General features: G+C 44.4%; 1 protein-coding gene and 1 pseudogene across 1 annotated transcript in view; both read left to right on the plus strand.

Annotated features, from left to right (window-relative positions):
* LOC120910546 (zinc finger protein 850-like) overlaps window positions 1-27,862 on the plus strand; it is a 1,103,195-nt gene that overhangs the window by 120,886 nt on the left and 954,447 nt on the right.
* LOC120909792 lies at window positions 464-27,666 on the plus strand (annotated as a pseudogene).

A 27,862-nucleotide genomic window follows, 5' to 3' on the forward strand; every position in this document is an offset into this window, starting at 1 on the left:
CACACTACCCAATGAATCCATATACAGGAAGCGGCCAGTAACATAAAGGATTACTAAGGTTTGCCTGCCCCTGACAGTGACTCGAGCTGGGCATCGCCGCTTAGTGAAGGATTGGCTCGAGCGGCTCGGCTGCTCTAGTCCTGCAAAGGGAACTGAGTTCCTGCTGTGAAAAAAGTGCAGGAACTCCGTTCCCACGCGTTCCCGCAGGACTTGAGCCCTGATATAAACAATGTATTCAGTCAGTGTGTGTGTTTCCTACAGATGGATCCAGTAATGGGAACCCACCAGAGAGATGTCCCCGTCCTCTGTATTCCCGGGATTCAACACAGGAAGATCACACCATCCCCCACCATCATCAGGTAGGTGGGACTGAGCAACTAGAACTCAAATTCTTTGTAGAATTCTGCACAATTCAACATTCTTCTGTCATCTCTTGTTTGCTTTTACAAATCCATTCTATCATATTTGTGGTTTAGGGTGAAGAACTGAAAGTCATCAAAGTTGAGGTTAAAGTGGAAAAAGAAGAGATGTTTGGGGATCAGCAGTCTGTGGTAGAGGGTGATCCTCTGTATTCCCAGGATTCCACACAGGAAGGTCACACCATCCCCCACCATCCGCAGGTAGATGGGACTGAGCATGTCCACCTAGAAATGTATGCTAAACTATAAGATGATATTCTGCTATGTAATCTTTTGCTCCTTCTTATGATTCTGTTCTTTTATCTTTGGGGTTTAGGGTGAAGAACTGAATGACATCAAAGTTGAGTGTAAAGAGGAGGAAGAAGAGATGTTTGTGGATCAGCAGTCTATGGAGGAGGGAGATCCTCTGTTTTCCCAGCATTCCACACATGAAGATCACACCATCCCTCACCATCATCAGGTAGGTGGGATTGGCCATGCAGATCTAAATATGTATTCTAAGCTGTGAGATGACCTTCTATGTAGTTTCTTGCTTACTTCTACATCTAAGGTTTCTAGCTCCTACAATTATAAATTATATTGTGTTTTTTTTATCCACTTTGAGTTGACTTTAATAGATGTTTTCTATTACTTTTGGTGTAGGGTGAAGAACAGATTAATATCAAAGCTGAGATTAAAAAAGAAGAAGAAGTAGAGACGTATGTGGTGGGTGATCAGCCATTCACAGAGGAGGTTGGGATGATTATAAAAAGTGAACAGGAGGACATTTCTTTACCTATCGACACATGTAAGTATAGGCACTATGGAGGAAACAGGTCATAGTCTCATTTTACTTCTGAGTATAAGGATTGTAGTTTAAGGAAAAATGGTAGATAATTATCAGATCTTCACATTGTCCTATAGGCAGGTGCTAAAAATATGTGTTTGCCTATTAAAGGTTTAATGTGTGGTGTTGCGAGGTATTCTGAACTGTTGTAATAGTGACTTATCCCTTGCTGAGGCCTCTATGTCTGGCCTGTATAAGCAGATACAAACACTGCGGACAGTGTTTCTTAGATACTCTTTCTCATCCATGAAGATCTTTATTGAATGCAGCAGGTTTAAAGCAAACAGGATATGGCAGATGATTGAAAGAACGGTATTTGCAGGTCAAAACATGGTAATGCATTTCCAGATGCGAGCAGATTAGCATTTGGCCTTGAGACAAGTGGCCATTTTTATCTCATCAAGATAATGTGTGAAGGGAAGGGGAAATACATCACAAAATGGGAGGGAATGCAGAAACGAATGGTGCAAATTCCAAAATAGCCACAAGATCGCAATATATTACTAACTATACAGAAGCCAAATAAACAATGGCTCAGGGGTCTCCAAACTATGGCCCTTCAGTTGTTCAGGAACTACAATTCCCATCATGCCTAGTCATGTCTATGAATGTCAGAGTTTTACAATGCCTCTCAGTTCACAGTAATATGAACATTAACTATGACGAACCGTCCAACGCCCAGCTTGGGTGCTTCCGTTAAGATATAGCCTTTTCCAGTCTGGATCCAGGAACCGTGTATTCTAGTTGAGCACCCAAAGACTAGATGGCACTAGCTTAGGTGCATACTGGAACTCGTTATTGTAAACTCACACACAATATATATATAACACTATCAGGTGAGCCTGATCACATTATCGTATACAATGCAAGCTGTAAACCGGACTATAATTAACATAGCTAACAAACAGCAGCCAACATGAATGAAGTAAATGTAGCACTACCCCCGCAGGAGCTGCTGGTTAGTTTTGGGTGGCATGTTACGTCTATTCCTTCGCCGTCTAGGGTATACGATGAGAGTTGAGAAGAACTGCCACACTTTAGGTGTCGTTTTCTGCGCTTTACTACCCAACGGGGTAGAAAAATAAAAGTAGTAGAGGAAGAGGTAGAAGGATAATAGGTGGTAGGTTCAGGTGTAAAACTTTGTTCGGAAACAATCCTGCTTCCGGCAATGTAACTTTCGTCGCCACTGTAGCCAGAGTGGGTATTGTGCACGTCGATAGGCCTCTCTCACTAGCCTAGCAGCCAAATGTCACACGGAAACTTCAGCAAAGTCTCTGCCACAGACCTTCCCAAAGGTAGAGATGTATTTGGTTCAGAATCCTTCTCAACACAGGATTATGCACCCGGATCTCTCTCTTTAATAAACTTTAGAACTCAAACTGACAGGCGACCATCACTCAGCCTTTCAGCATGTGTACGTCCTTCGATGAAGTTCAAGGCCTCTCCTGAGATACCAACCTCGTGCTCGGTGCTCTGCAAGACAGGTGCTTCATTGAGTGGCTTCCTCCCTCAGGACGGACAGCACAGGACCACTCTGGAATTGTAGACCCAATCTGACTACCGGGCTTACATAGTAGATCACAACCCCGGACCAATGTGGTCCCGGAGCCAGGAACACTTGAACATGCACCCCCGGTTATGAGAGCCACACATTGGGGGGGTGGTGGGACGACAGACCAAGGATCGATGACGCCCCCCGAACTAATGACGTCTGTCCCTTAAAGGGGTTGTAAAGGTAAATGTTTTTTCACCTTAATGCATCCTATGCATTAAGGTGAAAAAACATCCGACGGTACCGCCCCCCCTCCGAACCCCCGTTTTACTTACCTCACCCCTCGAAAGTCCCGCGCGCGCGTCCTCGTGATCCTCTTCGGTTCCCAGCCTGGCCGTTGATTGGCTAGGCTGGATGGATTGATAGCAGCGCAGCCATTGGCTGGCGCTGCTGTCAATCACATCCGATGACGCGGCGCGCCGGGGCCAGGGCCGAGTGATACAGTCGGCGGCTATGCCAGCTGCTGTATCACGGGAGTGCGCCCGCAAAAGCTTTCCACCATGCGAGCTCGCTCGCATGAAGGTGGAAAGCTTTTGAGAGGAGGAGCTGAGACACCTGCCGAGGGACCCCAGAAGACAGGATTCGGGGACACTCTGTGCAAAACGAGCTGCACAGTGGAGGTAAGTATAACATGTTTGTTATTTTAAAAAAAAAACATTTTTGCCTTTAGTGTTCCTTTAAAGGGTCACTAAAGGAATTTTTTTTTTTAGCTGAAATGACTGTTTACAGGGCATAGAGACATAATAGTTAACTGATTCCTTTTAAAAATGATTAAAAATAGATAAAAAAACAATCATATAATGTGCCTGCAGTGTAGTTTCGTTTTTGCTGTTGTTTCCTGGTTCTCTGATGTACAGAGAGCCACTAGAGGGCAGTCAGCCAATAGAGAGCAGTGATACTTTGTCTAAAACTCCTCAGCACCAATCCAGTTTCGTTTTACACACAATAATCACACCTCCTTGATTAGTGACCACCGTGAGAAATCTCCCAGCACTGTGGTTATCAGGAAACAGGCAACCAGGAAGTGTCCAGAACAGAGAGGATTTACAGCAACATGAAAGCAAAAACGAACAATGAGGACATGAAACCAGGACTGCAGTAAGGTAAAGGAAGCTATTTAGCTAAAAAAAAAAATTCCTTTAGTGACCCTTTAAGTACTCTCCCCCAGCATGCTCAGCGAGGCGATCAACCCCCACTGATTGGCTTCTGAGGAAAAACACCCAAAACACCCTGACTTGACTGCTGCCACCCGCATCCTGGGGTGGAACCAACACCCCAGACAACGATAGGGGTCACTCGCAGTACAGCCATGGCTGGAACAGAGGTCCAAATTTGGCAATACAACACAGTCAGAGGTAGTTAAATCTCTGACTACCCTCTAAATTTAAGGCAGCACCAGCTATGGAAAATGGCAGGGCGCAACATAAATATGCAATAATATACAATCAATATAAACTATATCAATATCTATTCTTCCGAAAGGTGTTTACAGATTCCCTCTATCTATTGCATAAATGTATTAACTTGTCTAAGCCTATAATTAGCTAGTCTATTAAGACTCTGATAAGCACAATAATATAAGGTTATCTATGAAAAATAAACACACTGCTTCTAGTAAAACAATATATTTTATTTATTTCCCAAGAAATTAGGAATATTCAAATATCACACACTAAACAGCAGAATATCAAAAATACACATTATCACAATCCTCCCGAGTTAGACTCATCAGCTGGGCTCTGGATGGCAAAAGAGGGCCATAACCATGAGGCTTAGTCCCAAGCTAGCATCCAGAGCAAGGGTAAAAAGGAATAAGGGGCTATTTATCATTTTGTGTGCATTTTTACTCAAACATTTACACCCACACTAACCACCCCCACTTGCCTCCTATCCAATGAGATATTGCCAAGAGGTAGTCCTTAATATATTATTTTACTGACCATCTTGCCGTATTGGCCTCTAGGGGCAGCATTGCCCATATGTTCCCCAGGCGCTTGTTGATCTTTTGATCTTTGTCATCAATCATCCTGGCAGCCACTGCTCTCTTTGAAGCTTGTATCACACAAGGTGGGCTGGAGCCAAGCCCTCTTGCTATGCAGATATTCATATGCCACAAAGTTTTGAATGTAACTTGTTACCTTTCAACTTGGGGGCCATCTGCCTGTCCACCAGGGAGTGAGAATATCAGAAATTATATTAACTCATGTTGCCTTCCAACAATGAACATAAACATTAGACTAATTAAATAACTAGCCACCTAGGTGACTCAGTACCCACCCAGGTTGTTCAGGACCACCAAGCCCAGAACCCTAGATAAAGTACATTACACATTATCATAAGCAAAAGCAAAAACATCCAATAATGGTTCAATAACAATGTAAAGTGGTCACAATATCGAAACAAAGGGTAGTAATTATATCATGGGAGAAATAGCTGCTCCATCCCTAGTGAACTATTGGAAAGAAATCACACAATTAGAGTGTATGTATAAAAAATCACAAAAGTGAGTACAGTGAAAATGTCCAAATTGGGCCCAAAGTGTCGATGGGAACCATGAATGCCATGTACTGTGACATACTGAAGAAGAGCATGATCCCCTTCCTTTCAGAGAATGGGCCGCAGGGCAGTATTCCAACATTATAACAACCCCAAACACACCTCCAAGACGACCACTGCCTTGCTAAAGAAGCTGAGGGTAAAGGTGTTGGACTGGCCAAGCATGTCTCCAGACCTAAACTTTATTGAGCATCTATGGGGCATCCTCAAACAGAAGTTGGAGGAGTGCAAGGCCTCTAACACCCACCAGCTCTGTGATGTCATCATGGAGGAGTGGAAGAGGACTCCAGTGGCAACCTGTGAAGCTCTGGTGAACTCCATGTCCAAGAGGGTTAAGGCAGCGCTGGCAAAATAATGGTGGCCACAGAAAATAGTGATACTTTGGGGCCCACTTTTGTTGCCAGCGGTTTAGACATTAATGGCTGTGTGTTGAATTATTTTGAGGGGACAGCAAATATACACTGTTATACAAGCTGTACACTGACTACTTTACATTGTAGCAAAGTGTAATTTCTTCAGTGTTGTCACATGAAAAGATGGAATAAAATATTTTCAAAAATGTGAGGGGTGTACTTTTGTGAGATACTGTAAGTAGGAGGAGACCGGACCTCGTGGTCTATCCGTGTATGAGGAAAGAGTTGTGTGCTAATTCAGCTGTAGAATTCTGTGAACGGCGTCCGAAAACTGAAACTGAAAGTACGGCCAAACTCCTCCGCCTGACGTCACTTCTCAGGCCAAGCCAAGGCTGGATGTTTACTAATCGAGGTCACCACCTCCCTGATTCAATCCCAGTTATTCCAATTGGCCAGTCATTTGTTACTTTTGTAAATGCATTTATATTATTCCGCCCCCTTTTCCATATATGATCTGCAAACTCTTCATCATATAAAATCCAGCCAATCCGATGTAGTAACAATCCACTAACGCGTTTTGGATAATGAAGCCTCAGTCATAACTATTTATTATTCTAGAATTAGCAGATCATATATGGACTCGGTGTGAAGACTTTTCTGATTGATTTTGGAGGGAGAACAGGAGCCCAGCTGTGAGATCGGTATTTCCACTTATTCCACCGACGGGGGGGGGGGGGGGGGTGAGCTAAAACTCCAGTTATTTGTCATCTACTGAGATTTTTTATATTTGTTTTCCTTCTTTCCAACAGATGGATGTGATGTGAGGAATTCCTCGGAGAGACATCTTCTATTATCTGCTGATTGTAAGTCAGAAGATAATGTCATCACACAGGATCCTCCAGGAGGAAATCCAAATACACAAAATATACATCACAGACCTTCCTGTCCGGAGACATCAATGGATCCCTCTGATCAGGGGGAATCTTCTCATCAATCACATACTATGATTGTAAATATCCATGTAAGATCTCACACTGCAGATAGACCAACAGATCCTTCTAATCCTGAGGAATCTTCCTCACCCCATGAAGGAGATCACCGAGGTGACCATCTATTCTCATGTTCAGAGTGCGGGAAATGTTTCACTCAAAAATCATCCCTCGTTACACATCAGATAATTCACACAGGTGAGCGTCCTTATTCATGTTCAGAGTGCGGGAAATGTTATACTCAAAAAGGAGGTCTTACTAGACACCAGAAAATTCACACGGGTGAGCGTCCCTATTCATGTCCAGAGTGCGGGAAATCTTTCACTGATAAAAGTATCCTTGTTAAACACCAGAGAACTCACACAGGTGAGCGTCCTTATTCTTGTTCAGAGTGCGAGAAATCTTTCCTTAAGAAACATACTCTTCTTACTCATCAGAGAGTTCACACAGGTGAGCGTCCGTACTCATGTGCAGAGTGTGGGAAATCATTCACTCATAAAGGACATCTTGTTGAACATCAGAGAACTCACACAGGTGAGCGTCCTTTTTTATGTTCAGAGTGCGGGAAATCTTTCTCTCATAAAAGACACCTGGTTGAACATCAGAAAATTCACACGGGTGACCGTCCTTTTTCATGTTCAGAGTGCAGAAAATCTTTCACTTACAAAGGAGACCTTGTCAAACATCAGAAAATTCACACGGGTGAGCGTCCCTTTTTATGTTCAGAGTGCGGAAAATGTTTCCTTGGAAAAAATAATCTTCTTACTCATCAGAGGGTTCACACAGGTGAGCGTCCTTATTCATGTTCAGAGTGCGGGAAATCTTTTGCTCGGAAAGAAAACTTTGTGCAACACCAAAGATTTCATACGGGTGAGCATCCTTATTCATGTTCAGAGTGTGGCAAATCATTCGCTAAGAAAAATACTCTTCTTACTCATCAGAAATCTCACACAGCTGAGCGTCCTTATTCATGTTCAGAGTGCGGGAAATCTTTCATTCATAAAGGAGACCTTGTTAAACATCAGAGAATTCACACAGGTGTGCATCCTTATTCATGTTCAGAGTGTGGAAAATCTTTCCTTAACAAATGTCATTTTGATACACATCAGAGAATTCACACAGGTGAGCGTCCCTACTCATGTTCGGAGTGCGGGAAATCTTACCGTGATAAAGGAGTCCTTGTTAAACATCAGAGAACTCACACCAGTGAGTATCCCTATGAGGAGAGCTGTCGGAGAATGTAGTGTGGCTGGTGGAGGAGAGCTGTCGGAGAATGTAGTGTGGATGGTGGAGGAGAGCTCTCGAAGAATGTAGTGGGGATGGTGGGGGAGAGCTGTCAGAGAATGTAGTGTGGATGATTGATGGAGGAGAGCTGTTGGAGAATGTAGTGTGGATGGTGGGAGGAGAGCTGTCGGAGAATATAGCGTGGATGGTGGGAGGAGAGCTGTCGGAGAATATAGTGTGGATGGTGGGAGGGGATCTGTCGGAGAATGTAGTGTGGATGGTGGAGGAGAGCTGTCGGAGAATGTAGTGTGGATGGTGGGGGAGAGCTGTCGGAGAATGTAGTGTGGATAGTGGAGGAGAGCTGTCGGAGAATGTAGTGTGGATGGTGGAGGAGATCTGTCGGAGAATGTAGTGTGGATGGTGGGAGGAGAGCTGTCAGGGAATGTAGTGCGGATAGTGGAGGAGAGCTGTCGGAGAATGTAGTGTGGATGGTGGGGGGAGAGCTGTCGGAGAATGTAGTGTGGATGGTGGAGGAGAGCTGTCAGAGAATGTAGTGTGGATGGTGGAGGAGAGCTGTTGGAGAATGTAGTGTAGATGATGGGGGGAGAGCTCGTTATATGGCCCTTGCACCCATTTTGCATCTGAAACGTGGTGAAATTTACCCTCTGCTCCTGCTGCCCGCTGTCACTTGTAGACAAAGAAGCTTCCTGTATTTACAAAGGACAGCTTTGCTCACAGCGGGGACAGATCTCCAGAGAAAGAGAATGAGCTTCCTGCAAGACAGGGAGGTACTAGAGTCAGGCCAGGTAAGGGAGAGAGATGCAAGGAAGCTTTGGGTTGGGGTTGCGCACCCTGCACTCTGTACATAACACACTCCTGAACTCCGAAGTCTCTATGGAGCACACTACTGAACTCTGCACTCTGTACATAGCACACTCCTGAACTCTGCACCCTGTACACAGCACATCCCTGAACTCTGCACTCTGTATGTAGCACATACCTGAACTCTGCACTCTGTATGTAGCACATACCTGAACGCTGCACTCTGTACACAGCACACCCCTACACTCTGTATGTAACGCACTCCTGAACCCTGCACTCTGTACGTAGTGCATCCCAGATACAACTGACTCTTTGAGAGCAACCATACTGTTGATTCGGCCCATGATGCAATTGACTTTGACACCCCTGTTCTACACGTATCCACCTGGACCAGACTGGGTTTGTCCCTGGTCGAGAAGCTCACAACAACACATTTAAAACCATTTTAATATATTTCCTCATGTGGCTATCTTATAAGGTGTTTAACATATCTATGTGATATGTATTCTGGTTTATATATATATATACACACACTATTGTTCTATACTTGTATTTTTTACTATATATTGAAGACTTACTACTGTACTATTGAAAGATTTAGATATGGTTTATTATCATTTTGTTTGGAATTGCTAATAAAATCAGATTGAAACAAAAATGAGGAGATATATTATCCACGAAATGGAGTAACTATACCAGAATAATTTACAGTGATGTCAAATGTGTAAATTTATTATGGAGGGGCATTAAGGATATTCATTAAATTAGTCCTGTGTATACTGGGAACCATTTTAAAACGAAAAAACAAATGTATTCATGCAATTAATGTGTGCATCAAATACATTACATATGTAATGGACTGCCTGGCACCATGCCTGGGTGCTTCCGCTAAGATACAGCTTCCTCCACTCTGGAACCAGGAACAAGGTATTATGGGCCAGATCCACATAGATGTAGAACGGTGCAGTGTATCAGAGATACACTACGCCGCCGTACCTTACCTGGCGCATTTTCGAATCCTCAGCGAGTTCGCGCCGTAAGTTACGGCGGCGTAGTGTATTTCTGTCGGCGGATTTGAAATTGGGTGGGTTGGGGACGGGTTTCATTTAAATGAAGCGCTTCCCTGCGCCGAATGAACTGCGCATGCGTCGTCCGGAAATTTCCCGACGTGCATTGCGCTAAATGACGTCACTAGGACGTCATTTTTTTAACTTAGACGTGAGTTACGTCCATCCCTATTCACGGACGACTTACGCAAAAAAAATAAAATTTCGATGCGGGAACGACGGCTATACTTAACATGGCAAGTCTACCTGTACGCCGCAAAATACCAGCTTTAACTATACGCCGACTACAGACGACGTTCGAAAATGCGACGGCCGCGCGTACATTCGTGGGTCGTCTTAAATCGCAAATTTGCATACCCGACACGGAAAACGCCACCCAGCGGACGCCGAAGTATTGCATCTTAGATCCGAAGGCGTACGAAGACGTACACCTGTCGGATCTAACCCAGAAGCCGTCGTATCTTGTTTTGAGGATTCAAAACAACGATACGACGCAGGAAATTTGAAAGTACACTGGCGTATCAGTAGATACGCCGGCGTACTTCGTCTGTGAATCTGGCCCTATAGCTGGAAATTGCACCCAAGAACTAAACAACACTAGCTTACGTGCAAACGGGAACTCTCTTTATTGTAAATTCACACAGAATATATACCACACAAAATCAAGTAAGAGCTTGATCACATTATCCTAAACAACGCAAACTTTAAACAGTAATAACATCACTACATCTAATGAACCTAAAATAAATGTGTTTGAGGGTGTATAAACCATTCAGGTGAATGAATGATCAGCTATCCAATGTGGGTGCCAACCCCGGCTCTGCGTTATGCAGACCGCTTGACTGAAGTAAGATCCTTTATTCACACGTTGGGTTTGTGGGAAATGTGTCCAGTTACTTGGAAGAGGGTTCATGGATAAGAAAAAGAGAAAAAAATATTTAAAATTATTAACTACTAATGTAATTGTTCTAAGAAGATTTTCTGGGCCTTACTAAATTTTCTCGAGAGTTCATTGAGATTTTTGCAGAGCAAAATTGAATGAATTATTAAGGCATACGGAGGATATAGGGCTAATATTTGTAACCACTTCTCAACCAGCAGCCGTCGTTATACTGTGGCAAGGTGGCTTGATCTTGCAAATCGCTGTAGCTGTACACGGCTCGTACATGGCGAATTGTGGGCGGGCTCCTATTGGCCAATGGGGGGAACCAATCAGCGGGTTCGGCAGACCACCAGGCACACCCGCAATCATTCCCCACAGTGATGGAACGGGGATCTGTGTAAACATGGCAGATCTCCATTCTGGCAGGAGAGATCACGCAGATCCTGTCTTTCTGCTATGCAGGAAGATGGAGCTGTGTGTTTTTTCCCAGTCACACAGCCACCCATACAGTTAGAACACACAGCGAGAGAACACATTTAAATCCATCTCGAGCGCCAGACCGAGGGAAAAAAAAAAGTGCCCCAACAGCTCTGCCTCCATGGGCGGCTCCCACCAAGTGACGTTTGTCCCGCTGTGACAGCTGTTATATAGCTGAGGGTGGGGCCACCCAGTGACGTGTACGGGTGACCCCCCACCCCCCTCTGACGCCACAGGGGTTTCCCCATGGCATCAGAGGGGGCGGGTCACCCATATACATCACCGGGTGGCCCTGCAGTGTTTCCCCGTGGCAACAGAGATGGGTGGGGTCACCCATACACGCCACCGGGTGGCCCCGACCTCAGCTATATAACAGCTGTCACGGCAGGAGTAGCGTCATATAGCGGCCTCCTCCCATGGAGGCGGAACTGTTCCTTTTTTTTAGGTCATCGTGGTGAGATGGATTTACGTTGCTGGAATTTTTTTTTTTTTTTAATAAGAGACAGCCTTTGTAGTCCTTTGTATTTTTTAATTTTTTTTATACTTTTTTTGGTGAAATGGTAGGGGTACAATGTACCCTTTTACCAATTCACATAAGGGGGCTGGGATCTGGCCCCCAAAGCATCCTCCCCATGTTGAGGGCACGTGGCCTGGTACGGTTCAGGAGGGGGGCCACTCTCTCACCCGTTTTTTTTTCAATGCCTTTTTTTCTGACACTTCATTACAGCCGCGATCAGTTTTAAATTACTTTTATTTCCCTTTAGAAAGATAATTTTGCTGCAGGACTGTTCTAATCAAGGGAAAAATGCATCAGTTTACAGGCATACTATAGACACCCCCCAGGTACAAAATTTAAAGAAATATTTAAAGTTTTATTGTTTTACTTCAAGCATTATTAAAATCACTGCTCCCAAAAAAAAATACAGTTTTTAAAACTTCTTTTGCATTGATACATGTCCCCTAGGGCAGGACCCGGGTCCCCAAACACTTTTTATGACAATACTATGCATATAAGCCTTTAAAATTAGTACTTTTGATTTTTCACATTGGCGTCCCGTAGACTTTAACGGTGTTCGCATGTTCGAACAAATTTTTTTGCCTGTTCGTAAGTTCTGGTGCAAACCGAACCAGGGGGTGTGATCAGCTCATCCTTAGTCACCAGGTACCCGACCACCTAGTGACAGAAGAGAGAAGTGCAGCAATTCCAAAATTAGGGCAAAATCTATTGATCTCCTACCAATTGGCCAAGGCAACTATCACTTGGGAAATACATTTAATAGCAACCCTGCCTAAACATCATGGTTCTACAAATAGAATTTGACTAATATGATGCAATGTGATGGACAGGATCAGGAAAAAGTCACTTTTTCATCTCTTAGTAGACATTTGTAGAGAAAGAATTTCCTGTGCCTATATAGAAAGTGCCAGAAATTGGCACAATGCTTATGTGATGGGATTTGCTGTTTGGATTTCAGATCAGCAAATTTTTTTATTACAAAATAAACTTCCTGTATATGCGTTTACACCAAAAGCCGAGACTTCCTTATGTTTGTTTTGCAGTCTGAGTGGCAGTGCCAGAGTGGTACATTCACTCACACTTTATGAGAGGCATGGTTGGTTCTAAAAATAATCTACTTCGACATGATCAAGTTTCTTTCAGAAATAGAATTTCTGAACCCACCTCACATCAGCACACAACGAGTTAACTCTGGAGCCCCTTATGACCACCTGTTCCTAGCTAAAGATAGCCCATCCCACAACTGAAGATTGCAACACTTTTCTGCAAGGGCCCTTTGGTGATACTACCTCTATCTCCAAAGTTCTAATTTGAAAGTGGTATCCAGTTTCCAGCAAAACTGGGAAGTAGTCCCTCCGAGTTTTCACACAAGAGTCACTGAGGCCCAGATTCTTGTCCACTGGGCGTATATCTCTGTGCGGCGCGTAACTTATCCGATTTACGTTACGCCGCCGCAAGTTTTTCAGGCAAGTGCTTTATTCACAAAGCCTGCGCACCGGCGCCGAATAGATTCGAGCCGACCCGAGCTTCTTTTGGGAAGTCGTGACGCGCTGTATGCGCCGTCGTTTAGCATGTCAATCAATTGGCATGTCAACAGGAACGCCCACTCCCGCGGGATTCCCTACCCGGAAGCCGTGGTGAATTCTAAGGATAAACGCTATCTACGGGCAAAAAAAAAAAAGGTCAGTGTAATTTCATTTGCAGAACTGGGCTGGATGTAGTGTTAGAAATTTTTTATAGGGTGAACCCCTGCTTTAAGGACATGAGCAAAACAGGGCACATGGGTCAGTTGTCCCTCTCGCAGGGCGGAGAGGAGGTTGGTGCCATTGTCGCAAACCACCATTCCTGGCTTAAGCTGGCGTGGCGTCAACCACCTCTGAGCCTGCCCCTGCAGAGCTGACAGATCCTCTGCCCCAGTGTGACTCCTGTCTCCCAAGCACACCAGCTCAAGCACCGCATGGCATCTCTTTGCCTGCGTACCTGCTTAGCCCCTTGAACGCCTACGGAGCACTGCTGGTTCCGAGGACACATCAGCACAGGAATAGGCCACAAAGGAAGAAGAAGAGGAGGGGGTGGAAGAGAGAGCTGTGTCACAACCAGTAGTAGTATTTTGGAGGCGTGGTGGCGGAACACACTACTGTACCTTGTCCTGCGTCCTTCCCAGCTGCCAGCAGAGTCACCCAATGCGCCGTGAAAGATAGGTAATGTCCCTGTCCATGCCTGCTGGACAATGAGTCAGCGGTAATATGCACCTTACCACTGACCGCCCTGTCCAGCGAGGCATGGACATTGCCTTCCACATGCCGGAATCGCCTTCCGTGAGAAAAAGTGGCGTTTGGGAACTTGCCACTGAGGTACCGCACATTCCACGGAAGGGGGCAGAATCTACCAACTGAAAAGGCAGCAGTTAAAGTGCTAGCAATTTAGCGAAGATGGCATTCAACCGCTGGGCATGTGGATGGCTGTGAGAGAACTTCTTTCGGCGCTGCAGCAGCTGGGGCAGGGAAATTTGCCTGGTACAATCTGCCATCGGTGCACTGATAGTAGATTGCCTGCATGTACTAGGCTGTGGCACACCTAATTCTAGACCTTCAGTCCTATCAGTGCAGGCTTCAGAGAGGACTGAGGGTATAGTGGGGTTGGAGATCCCAGCTGATGAGGGGAAAGGGGAGGTCCGCTTTGTTCTTTGGTGTGGGTCTTTGAGGTACGCTTGCCATCGAACTGCATGGCAGGTCGACATATGTCTGGTCAGGCATGTGGTGCCCAAGCGGGTGATGTTTTGGCCATGCGAGATACGCTTGAGACATATGTTGCAAATAGCAACGGTGCGATCTGATGCACTCGTCTCAAAAAAGGCCCACACCAAAGAACTTTTGTAATAACTCTGAGACACAGCAGCGCCCTGCACATGTGTAGCTCTGCATTGTGAAACAGTCGGTGTGCTGCCCTTAAGCTGGACCCTGGAGGACATCCTACCTCGTTGGAGATGTGCCTGTGCCTCATCCTCTCTCCTATCAGGCACCCATGTAGAGTCAGTGACCTCATCACTGTAGAAAACCTGGCAGTATGCTGCAGCTGGGGGAACATGACTGCCAGATTGCTGTCCTTCTTGGGCACCCCCTCTCTCTGGACTCACATTACTGCCTTCCTCTATCTGTGTACCATCATCGGAGCCTTCAAATGCAGCATGTACCCAACACTGTGGTCAAACAGTTCGGGGGACTCCTCAGGAGGACATGGTGGGGCTAGGGAAGGAGTGAGTGATGCCATTGAGCAGAGGGAAGAGGACGCCTTGGCAGCTACTTTGCCAGACAAAGTACCCTGAGCCTGGGTGAGAGAGGATGAGGACGGCTTGGTCATCCACTCTACCAAGTCTTCGGCATTTTGCAGCTCAACACGACTAGCTGCCAAAAACAAGGACGAGCGTGTCCAACGGCCACGTGCTGATGAGGATGCACCGTGTCCACCACCAGCACTGTTGCCTCTAGATGCTGAGCCTGCTTGCCCTTGTGACTCTCTTCCTCTCCTTGTTGTCCTTCCAGACATACTAATGGCCTGCAGAGGACAAAGTCAGTACACACACCTCGTAGCTTTAGGTGCAAACTACTGAGGACACGGGCAGTAGCTTTAGGTGCAAACTACAGAGCACACGGGCAGTACACACCAAGTAGCTTTAGGTGCAATCTACAGAGCACACGTGCAGTACACACCAAGTAGCTTTAGGTGCAAACTACAGAGCACACGTGCAGTACACACCAAGTAGCTTTAGGTGCAAAATACAGAGCACAGGTGCAGTACACACCAAGTAGCTTTAGGTGCAAACTACAGAGCACACGTGCAGTACACACCAAGTAGCTTTAGGTGAAAACTACAGAGCACACGTGCAGTACACACCAAGTAGCTTTAGGTGCAAACTACAGAGGACACGGCCAGTACACACCAAGTAGCTTTAGGTGCAAACTACAGAGCACACGTGCAGTACACACCAAGTAGCTTTAGGTGCAAACTACAGAGGACACGGCCAGTACACACCAAGTAGCTTTAGGTGTAAACTACAGAGCATACGGGCAGTACACACCAAGTAGCTTTAGGTGCAAACTACAGAGCACACGTGCAGTACACACCAAGTAGCTTTAGGTGTAAACTACAGAGCACATGGGCAGTACAAACCAAGTAGCTTTAGGTAAAAAACTGCAGAGCACACGTGCAGTACACACCAAGTAGCTTTAGGTGGAAACTACAGAGGACACGGGCAGTACACACCAACTATCCAGCCAGAGCCTCTGATTTATAGACCAGATACATCCTAAATGTAGAACCATTTATCCAACTGTCCATCCAGAGCCTCTGCTTTATAGACCAGATACATCCTAAATATAGAGCCATTTATCCAACTTTCCATCCAGAGCCTCTGGTTTATAGATCAGATACATCCTAAATATAGAGCCATTTATCCAACTGTCCATCCAGAGCCTCTGGTTTATAGACCGGATACATCCTAAATATAGAGCCATTTATCCAACTGTCCATCCAGAGCCTCTGCTTTATAGACCAGATACATCCTAAATATAGAGCCATTTATCCAACTGTCCATCCAGAGCCTCTGGTTTATAGACCGGATACATCCTAAATATAGAGCCATTTATCCAACTGTCCATCCAGAGCCTCTGGTTTATACATTGTGAATATTGAGCCATTTATCTAATTGTGCATCTGGAGTTGCTGGATTGTAGAACAGACACATAATAAATATAGAGATGGAGATCTTTTCCTATTATATTAAGTGGGACAAGGAGACAGGAACAGTGTGATTGTACAGACATAGGAAGTGATACCAGGTGCAGACAGGAAGTGATGTACCTAAAGAATAGGAAGTGATGTAGGGGGTCTGATAAAGGAAGTCCCTGGTGAGAGGTGAGTTGTGAGGAAGGAAAGAGAGGACGTTGTTGGAGTTGGCAGCAGAGGAGGTAATCACATTATAATTCAATTAGAAGGACACAAGGATCTCTACAAGGACGTCATGATGGAGAATCAGCCGCCCCTCACATCACCGGGTAAGAGGGGACCTTATTGTAAAGGAGAGAGCAGTACGGAGGTTCCACCTAGATCCCCCATCATCTGATAAACACATAGAAACAATGTATTCAGTCAGTGTGTGTGTTTCCTACAGATGGGTCCCGTAATGGGAACCCACCAGAGAGACGTCCCCGTCCTCTGTATTCCCGGGATTCCACACAGGAAGATCACACCATCCCCCACCATCATCAGGTAGGTGGGACTGAGCAACTAGAACTCAAAAAGAAGAATGTTATTTCAAGGTGCAGAATTCTATTTAATCTCTTGTTTCCTTTTACAAATACGTTTTATCATATTTGGTGTTTAGGGTGAAGAACTGAAAGACATCAAAGTTGAGGTTAAAGTAAAAAAAGAAGAGAAGTCTGGGGATCAGCAGTCTATGGTAGAGGGAGATTCTCTGTATTCCCGGGATTCCACACAGGAAGGTCACACCATCCCTCACCATCATCAGGTAGATGGGACTGGGCAATTAGAACTCAAATGTATTCTAATCTATGAGATGATATTTTTCTATTAAATCTCTTGCTCTATTTTTTTTTCTTTCATCTTTGGGGTTTAGGGTGAGAGATTTCCCCCTCCTCTGTATTCCTGGGATTCCATACAGGAGGATCCCACCATCCCTCACCATCATCAGGTAGGTGGGACTGGGCATCTAGACCTAAATATATATTCTAAGCCGTGAGATGACGTTCTTCTGTGTAGTCTCTTATTTTACTTCTACATCTGAAGTGCAGCCTTTGTTACCCCCCATCCCCGTTTCTAGCTCCTTTTGAACTCCCTACATTTTTCACCCTCATGTTTATTTTTTTAATATACATTAATTTCCTCTGTGGGTCTTAAGCCCAGTCATATGTCATTGTGGGTTCTCTTCCTCCCTGTCTTGTACTTTATGTCTGCCTTGAGGTGATTTTAATAGATGTTTTCTATTATTTTTGGTGTAGGGTGAAGAACGGATTAATATAAAAGCTGAGGTTAAAGAAGAAGTAGAGACGCATGTGGGGGGTGATCAGCCAATCACGGAGGAGGTTGGGATGATTATGAAAAGTGAACAGGAGGACATTTCTCTACCTTGTGACACAGGTAGGTAACAGACATTGTGGAAAAAAATGGTCAAAGTCTCATTTTACTTCTAAGTATAAGGATTGTAGTGTAAAAAAAAGTTAGATAATTATCAGGGGCCAGATTCAGAAAGATGCGCGTATCTTTAGGCGGGCGTAGCGCATCTCATATGCGCTACGCCGCCGTAACTTAGTCAGGCGAGTAGTGAATTCAGAAAGAAGTTGCGCCCGAAGTTACGGCGGCGTAGCGTATATGGGCCGGCGTAAGCCTGCCTAATTCAAAGTAGGCTGGTAGGGGGCGTGTTGTATGCTAATGAATCGTGACACCACGTAAATGACGCACCTAACGAACAGCGCATGCGCGCGCATGCTCAGTATCACGTCGAATTTTATCCGTAAATGATGCCGGCACAATGTTTAGTCGACGTGAACGTAACCTACGACAGTGTTCACTTGAAGCCCCACTGATGCATCATCAAGGCACCACCAAAGCTTGATCGAAGCATCAAAAACACATCATAAGAAATGATACCTCATGTCGCTTTAGTGGTGCTTCAAAGCCTCCATAGAAGTCTATGACAGTGTTCACTTGAAGCCCCACTGAAGCATCATCAAGGCACCACCAAAGCTTCATCGAAGCATCAAAAACACATTATAAAAGCATGCGCTTTAATGTGTGTTGAAGCCAAAGCAAGTGCAAACTGACCTAACAGCTTAGGTTGTCTCCACACTGATGGAGGAGGAATGATGCCACCCTAGGACACCAGCATTGTAAATCTGGGGAAGGCCCCTTTCACACTTGTACGACTTCGCCACGATTTTACCGCGATTTTGGATCAGTACTACTTTGCCACAACTTTAGCATTAACCAATGAAAACATACATGGTGTGAGGTAATTCCTTTTCCTGTCAGAGTTGTTTCCAGTTCCTGTTTGCTTCCTGGTTGTTGTGGTGTGGTGTGTTGTGACAGAAAATATTTGTTACTCAATGTACACAGATGTGCGTAGTTCAAAGTTAATCATTGGAGTTTGTTATAAACCACCCAATGTTAATGAGGAGGTGGAGACTCGGCTCCTTGCACAGATGGAAAGGGCTGCAAGGGCTGGGACGGTGATAATAATGGGGGATTTTAACTACCCAGAAATTGACTGGATTAATGGCACTTCTGGGACAGTTAAAGGACAAAAATTTAAAAACCTATTGCAGGACAATTTTATGGTGCAGTTTATTGAGGCCCCAACTAGGAATGATGCTCTGTTGGATCTGGTAATCTTAAACCATGCAGAGCTTATTACTAATGTTCAGATAAAGGAACACCTGGGTAGCAGTGATCATTACATGATTTCATTTAATGTTAACTATAAGCAAGAAATACATACAGGAAAGATAAAAACACTCAATTTCAAGAGAGCACATTTTCCAAGGATGAGGGCTGCTCTCCAGGACTTAGATTGGGAGGGAATATTGGCACCGATGAACAGAAATGGGAATTCTTCAAAAAGACTGTGTGGAACCTCACTGCAAAGTATTAGGTAGATTCAGAGAGATGTGCTTAACTTTGCGGCGGCGTAGCTTAGCCTGTTTAGGCTACGCCGCCGTAAGTTAGCGAGGCAAGTACATGATTCACAATGTACTTACCTGCTAAGTTACGGCGACGTAACCTAAATCTGCGGGCGTAAGGGCGCCTAATTCAAATGTGTTTGAGGGGGGCGTGTTGTATGTTAATTGGGCTTGACCTTACGTTTTTTACGTTGTCTGCGAACTGTGCATGCGCCGGGCGCCTACATTTCCCAGTGTGCATTGCGGCTAAGTACGCCGCACGGGCCTATTGATTTAGACGTGGACGTAAACGACGTAAATCCCGATTCACGGACGACTTACGCAAACGAAGTAAAAAATTCGAATTTCGACGCGGAAACGGCGGCCATACTTAACATTACTATTCCAACTAAGGCCCAGCTCTAACTTTACGCGGCCTATCTCTTACGTAAACGGCGTAAAAGTACTGCGTCGGCCGGGCGTACGTTCGTGAATCGGCGTATCTACTCATTTACATATTCTACGCCGACCGCAATGGAAGCGCCACCTAGCGGCCATCCGAAATATTGCAACCTAAGATAGGATGGCGCAAGCCGTCGTATCTTAGATATGTTTAAGCGTATCTCTGTTTGAGCATACACTTAAACATAAGTCGGCGTAGATTCTGAGTTAGGTCGGCTTATCTACTGATAAGCCGACCTAACTCTTACTGAATCTACCTATATATTCCCATGGGCAATAAGTTTAAAAGGCTAAAAATAAAACCTATGTGGCTCACGGTCAAAGTTAAAAAAGCTATAAACAATAAGAAAATAGCTTTTAAAAAATATGAAAATTAAGGAACACTAGTGTTGTTTAATTGTTACAAATAATATAACAGGATATGTAAAAAGGAAATCAAGGATGCAAAAATTCAAAATGAACGACAGATTGCAAAAGATAGTAGGACAAACCCCAAAAAATTATTTAACCACTTTAGCCCCGGACCTTTAGGCAGCTAAATGCCCAGGCCAGGTTTTGCGATTCGGCACTGCGTCGCTTTAACAGACAATTGCGCGGTCTTGCGACGTGGCTCCCAAACAAAATTGGCGTCCTTTTTTCCCCACAAATAGAGCTTTCTTTTGGTGGAATTTGATCACCTCTGCGGTTTTTATTTTTTGGGCTACAAAACAAAAATAGAGCGACAATTTTGAAAACAATGCAATATTTTTTACTTTTTGCTGTAATAAATATCCCCCAAAAACATATATAACATTTATTTTTTCCTCAGTTTAGGCCGATACGTATTCTTCTACCTATTTTTGGTAAAAAAAATCGCAATAAGCGTTTATCGATTGGTTTGCGCAAAATTTATAGCGTTGACAAAATAGGGGATAGTTTTATTATTATTATTTTTCTTTTTTTTACTACTAATGGCGTCGATCAGCGATTTTTTTTTTTTTTTTATGGCGGACACTTCGGACAATTTTGACACATTTTTGGGACCATTGTCATTTTCACAGCAAAAAAGGCATTTAAATTGCATTGTTTATTGTGAAAATGACAGTTGCAGTTTGGGAGTTAACCACAGGGGGCGCTAAAGGAGTTAGGGTTCACCTAGTGTGTGTTTACAACTGTAGGGGGGTGTGGCTGTAGGTCTGACATCATCGATCGAGTCTCCCTATAAAAGGGAACACTCTATCGATGCAGCCGCCACAGTGAAGCACGGGGAAGCCGTGTTTACATACGGCTCTCCCCGTTCTTCAGCTCCGGGGAGCGATCGCGAGGGGGCGGCTAGAAACGAATAGCCGCGCCCTCGTCCCGGATCGCTCCCCGTGGGTTACTGACCGCCGCATGTACCGGGGGGGTCCCGATCGGACCCGCGGAAAGGCAGGGACGTACATGTACGCCCATATGCCTGTACGTGTCATTCTGTGGACGTACATATACACGCGGCGGGCGTTAACCGGTTAAATATATTAATAGTAAAAAGGTGAAGTATGAGCATGTAGGCCCCTTACAAAATAATCTAGAGTGGGTGACTGGGGACAAAGAGAAGGCACATTTATTAAATGCTTTCTTCAGCTCTGTGTATACAAAGGAGCATGGGGGAGCTCATGTCCAAAATGGGGGTGGGAGTGACACAGCCCCAAATCCACAATGGCTCAAAAGTGATATGGTCCAGAAATATTTAGACAGAATAAAGGTGGATAAAGCACCTGGACCAGATGGCATCCATCCACGGATCCTAAAAGAATTGAGCTCTGTCATTTCAAAGCCACTGTATCTAATATTTAGGGACTCATTAATGACAGGAATAGTACCACTGGGTTGGCGTAGAGCCAATGTGGTGCCCATATTTAAAAAGGGAACCTTGGGCCAAATTCCCAAAAACGTAGCCTAACTTAACTTTCAGCAGTTAAGTTACACAGGCGTTAAATTTCTACCTAAGTGCCCGATCTTCAAAGCACTTACCAAAAATTACACGCCGTGTAACTTAAGTGCCTCCGTCGCAAGGCGGTCCTCCTCTCCGGGGGGGCGATTAAAATTTAAATGAGGTGCGCTCCCGCGCCGGCCGTACTGCGCATGCGTGTGACGTAATTTTCCCGACGTGCAGCGCGCGAACGTAATTTACGCCGGGCTTTGTGGATTGCGACGGGACAATAAAGTTGCGACGGGTGAAAAAAAAAATACGCGCCGGGAAAAAAAATTCAAATTTAAAAAAAAAACGCGGCGATCGAAAAAAAGGTCTGGTTTTACATGGTGTACTAACTTTCCACATTGTAAAACCAGCCCTAATTTTGCGCAAGCAAATCGGAACTTACGCAGAAACCACAATGCTTAAAAGCTTTGTGGATCTGCTTAAGTCCTCATTTGCATACGCAAAGCGGCATTTCAATGAGAAATGCCCCCAGCGGCGGATGCGGTACTGCATCCTAAGATCTGACAGTGTAAGTGTCTTAGGCCCCATACACACGAGAGGATTTATCCGCAGATACGGTCCAGCGGACCGTATCCGCGGATAAATCCTCTCGAGGATTTCAGAAGATTTCTATGCGATGGCGTGTACACACCATCGCATTGAAATCCGCGCTGAAATCCTCTGGCGATGACGTGTCGCGCCGTCGCCGCTATTATGACGCGGCGACGGGCGCGACGCTGTCATATAAGGAATTCCACGCATGCGTCAAATCATTACGACGCGTGCGGGATGGATCCGGTAAGTCTGTATAGACGAGCGGATCCATCCGTTGGAATGGATTCCAGCAGATGGATTTGTTGTGCATGTCAGCAAATATCCGATCTGCTGGAATCCATCCCAGAGGAGATTTCTCCGTGGAAACAGATCCGCTGGCGTGTACACACCATAGGATCTATCCGCAGAAACCCATTTGCTGGGATTTATCTGCGGATGGATTCTATCGTGTGTATGGGGCCTTACAGATGTCAGATCTTCTGCCTAACTTTGTAAAAAGCCTTTTGAGGATCGTTTCCAAAGTTAGGCACAGGGATACGCAGGCTGAACAGCAGTTCCGCCTGCGTATCTCTTTTGAAGATTTGGCCCCAAGTCTTTACCAAGTAACTATAGACCTGTTAGTCTAACTTCTATAGTTGGGAAGATACTGGAACGTTTAATAAAAGACCACATGGATGAGTTCTTGCTGGAAAAAAACTATTTAAGCAACAGACAGCATGGATTCATGAAAGACAGAAGTTGTCAGACAAACCTGATTTCCTTTTATGAAGAGGTAAGTAAAACCCTGGACAGAGGGGCGGTGGTGGACAGAGGGGTGGTGGTGGACGTGGTATACTTGGACAGAGGCGTGGCTGTGGACGTGATATATTTGGATTTTGCAAAAGCGTTCGATACAGTTCCGCACACACGGCTCATGTGTAAGGTAAGGTCTACAGGATTGGATATATCAGTTTGTAAATGGATAGAAAACTGGCTGAAAGACAGAATTCAGAGAGTCGTGGTTAATGATTCTTACTCTGAATGGTCCAATGTTATCAGTGGTGTACCCCAAGGTTCAGTGTTGGGACCCTTACTTTTCAATATATTTATAAATCATATCGGGTCTGAGATCAAAAGTAACATTTCTGTCTTTGCAGATGACACCAAGCTATGCAGTGGAATAACGTCCTTACAGGATGTCTCCAATTTACAAGCCGACCTCAATGCTCTGTCTAATTGGGCGACTAAGTGGCAGATGAGGTTTAATGTAAAGTTATGCACTCAGGGAATAAGAATATGCATCATACATGCTAGGGGGAGTACAACTGGGGGGATCTGTAGTGGAGAAGGATCTGGGGGGATCTGTAGTGGAGAAGGATCTGGGGGGATCTGTAGTGGAGAAGGATCTGGGGGGATCTGTAGTGGAGAAGGATCTGGGGGGGATCTGTAGTGGAAAAGGATCTGGGGGTTTTAGTTGATCATAAGCTCAATAATGGAATGCAATGCCAAGCTGCGGTTTCCAAAGCGAGCAAAGTCCTTTCTTGTATTAAGAGAGGTATGGACTCCAGAGACAGAGATATAATTTTGCTCCTGTACAAATCATTAGTAAGACCTCATCTGGAATATACAGTTCAGTTTTGGGCACCAGTTCTCAAAAAGGACATCGGAGAACTGGAGAAAGTGCAGAGAAGGGCAACCAAACTGATAAGAGGCATGGAGGAGCTCAGCTATGAGGAAAGATTAGAGGAACTGAATTTATTCTCTCTTGAGAAGAGGAGAATAAGGGGAGATATAATCAACATGTACAAATATATAAGAGGTCCATACAGTGAACTTGGTGTTGAGTTATTCACTTTACGATCAACACTGAGGACAAGGGGGCACTCTTTACGTCTAGAGGAAAAGAGAGTTCATCTCCAAATACGGAAAGGTTTCTTCACAGTAAGAGCTGTGAAAATGTGGAACAGACTCCCTCCAGAGGTGGTTCTGGCCAGCTCAGTAGATTGCTTTAAGAAAGGCCTGGATTCTTTCCTAAATGTACAGAATATAACTGAGTACTAAGATTTGTAGGTAAAGTTGATCCGGGGAAAATCCGATTGCCTCTCGGGGGATCAGGAAGGAATTTTTTCCCCTGCTGTAGCAAATTGGATCATGCTCTGCTGGGGTTTTTTGCCTTCCTCTGGATCAACTGTGGGTATGGAGTTGGGTGTATGGGATTGTACTGTGTTTTTTATTTTGTTTTTTTTTGTGGTTGAACTGGATGGACTTATGTCTTTTTTCAACCTGACTAACTATGACTAATTATGTAACTATGTAATATATTGCCACAGCAGTTGTCATTGCTGCTGCAGCAGTAGCAGTGAATGAGGAAGAAGCGGAGGGCAAGGACAAGGACAGCTCTTTTTTTGGGCTGTTTGGAACACATTGTTCCTGAGGGAGTAACCAGGAAGTGAATGTGTGCTAGAAAAATGTGCCTGGGAGGGGCTACTATGGTGAAAGGATTGGGTGGGAGAAGGTTCAAAAAGCTGCTTGTGCTTACATCTTGTACCTTCAAAGTCGTACTGAAATCAGTGTCTATATTATTCAGGTACGATTTGCAGGCTACTTGAGGGTTTAACATTGAGGTCTATGGACATCAACTCACATGGAAGTTGGACCAAAGTAGTGCAGGGACTACTTTTGAAGTCGGCACGACTTAAAGTCTTTCCAATATGAATGGAAGTCATTGAAAATCATGGAGAATGACTTGTCATGCGATTTATTTATTTATTTATTTTTTCAGTCCAAAATCGTAGCACAAGTCGTATAAGTGTGAAAGGGGACAAAGGTTTTTTTTTTTCTCCATATTTTGATGTTACAGTTGTACCCAGTTCCATGCCAGAGCTCTGTGAAAGTGGTGACTGTTAGACCCACGTGACTTTTTTTTCTTGCTGACTCAGCTTGGAGTCCATATATGATCTGCAAACTCTTCATCATATAAAATCCAGCCAATCCGATGTAGTAACAATCCACTAACGCGTTTTGGATAATGAAGGCTCAGTCATAACTATTTATTATTCTAGAATTAGCAGATCATATATGGACTCGGTGTGAAGACTTTTCTGATTGATTTTGGAGGGAGAACAGGAACCCAGCTGTGAGATCGGCATTTCCACTTATTCCACCGACGGGGGGGGAGGAGCTAAAACTCCAGTTATTTGTCATCTACTGAGATTTTTTTCCTTCTTTCCAACAGATGCATGTGATGTGAGGAATTCCTCGGAGAGACATCTTCTATTATCTGCTGATTGTAAGTCAGAAGATAATGTCATCACACAGGATCCTCCAGGAAGAAATCCAAATACACAAAATATACATCACAGACCTTCCTGTCCGGAGACATCAATGGATCCCTCTGATCAGGGGGAATCTTCTCATCAATCACATACTATGATTGTAAATATCCATGTAAGATCTCACACTGCAGATAGATCATCAGATCCTTCTAATCCCGAGGAATCTTCCTCACCCAATGAAGGAGATCACCGAGGTGACCATCTATTCTCATGTTCAGAGTGCGGGAAATGTTATACTCAAAAAGGAGCACTTACTAGACACCAGAAAATTCACACAGGTGAGCGTCCTTTCCTTTGTTCAGAGTGCCAGAAATCTTTCACCTGTAAGGTTTCCCTTACTAGACACCAGAAAATTCACACAGGTAAACATCCTTATTCATGTTCAGAGTGCGGGAAATCTTTCACTCGGAAAGAAACACTTGTTGAACACCAAAGAATTCACACAGGGGAGCGTCCTTATTCATGTTCAGAGTGCGGAAAATCTTTCATTCAAAAATCAGCCCTCGTTACACATTTTAGAATTCACACAGGAGAATGTCCTTATTCATGTTCAGAGTGCGGGAAATCTTTCATTCAAAAATCAGCCCTCGTTACACATTTTAGAATTCACACAGTAGAACTTCCATCTAATCTTGTTGGACATCAGAAAAATCACACAAGTGATCGTCCTTTTCCTTGTTCAGAGTGCGGGAAATCTTTCAGTGCGAAAGGAAAACTGATTCAGCACCAGAGCGTTCACACGGGTGAGCATTCTTTCCCTTGTTCAGAGTGCGGGAAATCTTTCACTCAAAAAGGAGCCCTTGTTACACATTTTAGAATTCACACAGGAGAACGTCCTTATTCATGTTCAGAGTGCGGGAAATCTTTCATTCAAAAATCAGCCCTTGTTACACATGTTAGAATTCACACGGGAGAACGTCCTTATTCATGTTCAGAGTGCAGGAAATCTTTCATTCAAAAATCAGCCCTTGTTACACATTTTAGAATTCACACGGGAGAATGTCCTTATTCATGTTCAGAGTGCGGGAAATCTTTCCATAAGACATCTAATCTTGTTAGACATGAGAGAAATCACACGAGTGAGCATCCTTTCCCTTGTTCAGAGTGCGGGAAATCTTTCAGTGAGAAAGGAAAACTGATTCAGCACCAGAGCGTTCACAAGAGTGAGCGTCCTTATTCATGTTCAGAGTGCGGGAAATCTTTCATTAAAAAATCAACCCTTGTTACACATTTTAGAATTCACACAGGAGAACGTCCTTATTCATGTTCAGAGTGCGGGAAATCTTTCACTATGAAAGAAATCCTTGTGCAACATCAAAGAATTCACACAGGTGAGCGTCCTTATTCATGTTCAGAGTGCGGGAAATCTTTCCATAGGACAGAAAGACTTGTGCAACATCAAAGAACTCACACAGGGGAGCGTCCTTATTCATGTTCAGAGTGCGGAAACTCTTTCCGAAAAAAACATCACCTTGTTAGACACCAGAGAATTCACACAGGTGAGCGCCCTTATTCATGTTCAGAGTGCGGGAAATCTTTCCATAAAACAGAAAGACTTGTGCAACATCAAAGAACTCACACAGGGGAGCGTCCTTATTCATGTTCAGAGTGCGGAAACTCTTTCCGAAAAAAACATCACCTTGTTAGACACCAGAGAATTCACACAGGTGAGCGCCCTTATTCATGTTCAGAGTGCGGGAAATCTTTCCATAAGAAAGGAAACCTTGTGCAACATCAAAGATATCACATAGGTGAGCGTCCTCACTCATGTTCAGAGTGCGGGAAATCTTTCCATAGGAAAATAGATCTTCTTAAACATCAGAGAATTCACACAGGTGAGCGTCCTTATTCATGTTCAGAGTGCGGAAAATCTTTCACTGAAAAAGGAACACTTGTGAAACATCAAATAGTTCACATGGGTGAGTGTCCTTAGTGATTTTCAGAGTGCGGGAAATCATTCACTCATAAAGAATGCCTTTTTGAACATCAGATGAGCATCCCTTTTTTCATGTTCAGAGTGTGGGAAATTTTTCACTGAAAAAGGCAACCTTGTATAGCGCCAGAGAATTAATATTGGTGAGCTTTCCTCAGGCATATTAAACTAAACATGTTATACTTCTCTGCTCTGTGTAATGGTTTTGCACATAGTAGCCCTGATCCTCCTCTTCTCAGGCCCCCTGCTTGTGCTCCTGGCCCCTCCCACCTGTTGAGTGCCCTCACAGTAAAGAGTGCTA

The sequence above is a fragment of the Rana temporaria genome, chromosome 8 (assembly GCF_905171775.1).
Source record: "Rana temporaria chromosome 8, aRanTem1.1, whole genome shotgun sequence".
NCBI classification, from domain to species: domain Eukaryota; kingdom Metazoa; phylum Chordata; class Amphibia; order Anura; family Ranidae; genus Rana; species Rana temporaria.